Source organism: Ahaetulla prasina, chromosome 4 (genome assembly GCF_028640845.1).
Source record: "Ahaetulla prasina isolate Xishuangbanna chromosome 4, ASM2864084v1, whole genome shotgun sequence".
Classification (NCBI taxonomy): Eukaryota; Metazoa; Chordata; class Lepidosauria; order Squamata; family Colubridae; genus Ahaetulla; species Ahaetulla prasina.
In genome coordinates this window covers 16,458,045-16,462,540 of record NC_080542.1, presented here as the reverse complement: position 1 = coordinate 16,462,540, position 4,496 = coordinate 16,458,045, and the positions used below count along the sequence as shown (strand labels likewise).

Genomic DNA, 4,496 nt, shown 5'->3' with positions numbered 1-4,496 from the left:
TTGAAAGTATACAGTACATTTTTTAAATAACAATGCTCAGAAAGAATACTGGGTGCAAATAGAAATACACATTATTTCCATAGCAAGGAAGATAAATCAGGAATGGTTAAATTGATATCTTTATTTAAAGAGGAGAATATTTTTATTTTCTTTTTATTATTTATTTATTTATTTATTTATTTATTTATTTATTTATTATTTATTTATTAATTTATAATTTATTATTATTATTGTTGTTGTTGTTATTATTATCTTATTTGGCTATCACTTCTGGAATTTGGGCTTGTGAAGAAAAAAAATGAAACTTTGATCTTGGTTTTCTTGATTATGAAGATTTGATATTATAGAAATGATTAGTTATGTAGTAATGTGTAAAAGCAAAAAGTTGAGGTTGGAGTGTGTTTATCTGGTACTATGCTAGGAAGAGTTGGAAGATTTCTTAAACCTGATTTCCCCAAATTGGGAAGTCTAATTCTTTCTTCCACACTTGCATACAGAACTGAGCTTAACTTTAATCCTGTCTTTCGAATTCTTTATAAAATTGAATACATTGATTTGACTTCAAGGGCTACACTCTTAAGAATTAGAAGTGCTTCTGAACTTCAAAAAGGATCCTGGAACACACAATGCATGAATCTTAACCTAGACACTTAATGTACATTTTTGCCATTGAGTTATAATTATGAAAATTGCACCTATATATTTAGGAATATTGACTTTGACGTAGTGTGATATATTTTGAAAAAAACAACCATGTAAACCTAATCTGAACAAATTGTATGCCCTATTTCTTACAGCAGTGTGTGGATATTTTAAGTTCCAAAGGCCAAAATTAAACATTTTCCAGTTTATATTGTAATCAGATTGTGATTCACATTACTTTTTCGTAACTCAGTCATTAAGTCATGTCTGATTTTTGGAAACCCATGGACCAAAGTACATCAGGCCTCCCATTCTCCAGTGTCTCCTGCAGCTTTCCCAAATGTATGCTTGTTGCATAGATGACATTATTTAACCACCTCATCCTCTGCCATCACCTTCTCCTTTCACCTTCTGTCTTTCCCAATATCTTTTCCAATAAGTCTCCTCGCTTCTCATTTGGCGGCCAAAGTGTTTGAGCTTCAGCTTCATTATCTGTCCTTCCAAAGAACGTTCAGGGTTGATTTCCTTCAGGAATGATGGATTTGATCTCCTTGCTTTCCAAGTAAAGAGTCTTCTCCAATAACACAATTCAAAAGCATCAATTCTTTGGTGCTCATCCTTCCTTATGTTCCAACTCTCACAGGTGTACATTATTACTGGAAAAAACCATAGCTTTGACAATATGGACCTTTGTTGGAAAGGTGATGTATTTGCTTTTTAATATAACTTTAACAATAACACACATAATTATTCAAAATGTCTGCATTGTTGGTCTAGAGAAAAAAATCTACATTCAAAGTAATTTATTTTACTTATTGATTAGACTGGAGGAATATAACAGTGTAACATTTGCAAATTAAATTCATGAATTTAAAAATACGATTAGTGACATATAATGAAGACTTGGTAAAGTTCATTCTTTTCCAGATCTTTATCACAGCCCTGTGGATATCCTTATTCTGCAAAGTGTAAATGATGGGGTTAAGAAGGGGAGTGACCACAATATACAAAACAGCAACCTTTTTGTTCTTATCAGGAGATGCACTTGAATGGAGTCTTATGTATATAGAGATCCATAGAACAAGGTGACTACAACAAGATGGGAGCCAGAGGTAGAGAAAACTTTATAATGTCCCGCAACTGAATTCATCTGAAAAATTGAATGCAGGATGCAACAATAGGAACACAAGATAACTGACAAGGGAACCAGAACTACAAGTACTGATAGACTATTAAGTATGCCTCTGGTGCGGTGTACATCATCACATGCAAGATCTAGCAAAAAAAGCAGCTCACAGTTAAAGTGGTTAATGTGATTGGGACCACAGAAGGAATGACGAAAGATTAAAATAATATTGACCATTGAGAAGACACCACCTATGATCCAGCAGGATGTTGGTGCTTTCTGTCCATGGCAGAGGCATATCTCAAGGGGTTGCAGATGGCTAAGTAGCGATCATAAGCCATGACACCCAACAGCAAACATTCAGTACTGCCCAAGCTCACAGCACTGCCTCCCTGTAAGATGCAACCTACCGTGGAAACCACTCCTTTTCCAGCCAAGAGGTGGGCTAAAGTCTGAGGCAAAGAGCTTGTGACATACACTATGTCTAAGCTTGCAAGATGGCTGAGAAAGAAGTACATAGGTGTGTGCAGTTGAGCATCCATGTGCACCAATATGATGATCAGCAGGTTACCCAAAACTGTGAGCAAGTACATTGTTAGGAAGACCACAAATAGCACAACGCGTTGATTTTGATGAGAGGTGAGTCCCAAAAGGATGAACTCTGTTTCTGAAGTGAAGTTCTCAGCGCCCATCTTGGCATTCTGCCTACAGAGCAGAGATAACAATGAGTTTAAAAGCAAAACATGGATAGCAAAGAGGAAGAGAAATCTGTACATCCACTATAACACAGCTGAGAAATCTTGATTTCTACTGCATCTATCTGGATTCTACCTTTTGATTAGTACAGAACAGTGCCAAAGATATTGTGAACAGATTATCATAATTGTTGTTGCATTTCCCAGATAAATACAACAGTGATGTGTTTCCCAGATAACAAATCAACTCCTATCTTGGATTGTTGTTATTAAACTTAGATGTTGAAATGATTCATACACAATTTATCCTGTAGGCAGAAATCGATGCATTGATACCCTCTGGAATTTCTGCCTAATACCTGTAGGATTAGGGCTAAGACCCTTTTTAGCAAGAGTGACAAATATCAGATGGAAGGAGAGTAAGAAGGGATACGACACACTGACTTCCTTTGTCTCTAACCTCCACAGAATGAATATATGTCATTAAGTAGCTTTGGAAAAAGTCTTTTGTCCATTGGGAAAGAATGCAGTCAAGATCCTCTTCATTTGGGACTTCCGGTATGGCTCCGCTTCGTGGAGAGCAGCTATGATTTAGCTGCTAACTCTCTAGTCAGTAGAGCTGTCAGGACATCGTAAATCTGGGTCCGACAGCTTGGAATTCTCTCCTTCGGGCAAAGAAGGAAAGATGAGCATTCAGGTTTGAAGTTGAGACACCCTAATAAGGGAGTTCTCCTTCTATAGCCTGATAAGCTCCTGGCTGGGCGAGGCTTCTGCCTTTATGGCGGACAAATGAAGTGTCCAATTTCCATGACTGGAGTTGATTTATGATGGACTGTAACGTGGACAGAGCAGAAACTGGAGTTTTAACACTTGTTTGTAAGAAGACTGCAAGCCCCTGAGAATATATTTGCTGTGAAGATAGGAGAGAAGAAAGCAAATGGCGGTTTTGTGGAATGTGTGTATTGAAAACGAAAGTTAAATCTAACAACTAGTGTCGAAATAGAAGATATATAGGAATGGCTAAATGGAAGAAATGAGAATCTTATGATTTATATTTTTTCTTCTTCTTTGGGATTATAGTGATTTAGAAGAAAAGTTTTTTGAATTTTTCTTTTTTAATTTTTTTCTTCTTCTTCTTGGTCCATTATCAAGCTATATATATATATTTTTTTAAAAATGGCTTTTAAGCAAATAGTGCCAAAAGTCATTAAAAACTTTGAAATTTCTTCAGCTCAGATTCAAAAATTAAAAGAAGAAATTAAAAAGGAATTAAGAAATTCTTTACAGGAGTTTTTGGAGAGTCATTTTTTAGAAATAGATCAAAAATTTGATGAAATAGAGAAAGAGATGTTGGATTTTAAGGAAGTGGTGGAAGAGCAGAAGAGGGAAATGAAAATGGTAAAGAATAGAATAGAATAGAATAGAATAGAATAGAATAGAATTTTATTGGCCAAGTGTGATTGGACACACAAGGAATTTGTCTTGGTGCATATGCTCTCAGTGTACATAAAAGAAAAGATACGTTCATCAAGGTACAACATTTACAACACAATTGATAATCAATATATCAATATAAATCATAAGGATTGCCAGCAACAAGTTATAGTCATACAGTCATAAGTGGAAAGAGATTGGTGATGGGAACTATGAAACGATTAATAGTAGTGCAGATTCAGTAAATAGTCTGACAGTGTTGAGGGAATTATTTGTTTAGCAGAGTGATGGCCTTCGGGAAAAAACTGTTCTTGTGTCTAGTTGTTCTGGTGTGCAGTGCTCTATAGCGTCGTTTTGAGGGTAGGAGTTGAAACAGTTTATGTCCAGGATGCGAGGGATCTGCAAATATTTTCACGGCCCTCTTCTTGATTCGTGCAGTATACAGGTCCTCAATGGAAGGCAAGTTGGTAGCAATTATTTTTTCTGCAGTTCTAATTATCCTCTGAAGTCTGTGTTTTTCTTGTTGGGTTGCAGAACCGAACCAGACAGTTATAGAGGTGCAAATGACAGACTCAATAATTCCTCTGTAGAATTGGATC

The 4,496-nt window shown here is 35.9% G+C and overlaps 1 pseudogene; it reads right to left on the bottom strand.

The window, feature by feature from the left end:
- Window positions 1-1,766: 1,766 nt before the first annotated feature.
- On the bottom strand, window positions 1,767-2,460 carry LOC131198021 (olfactory receptor 5P60-like; annotated as a pseudogene).
- Window positions 2,461-4,496: the final 2,036 nt, after the last annotated feature.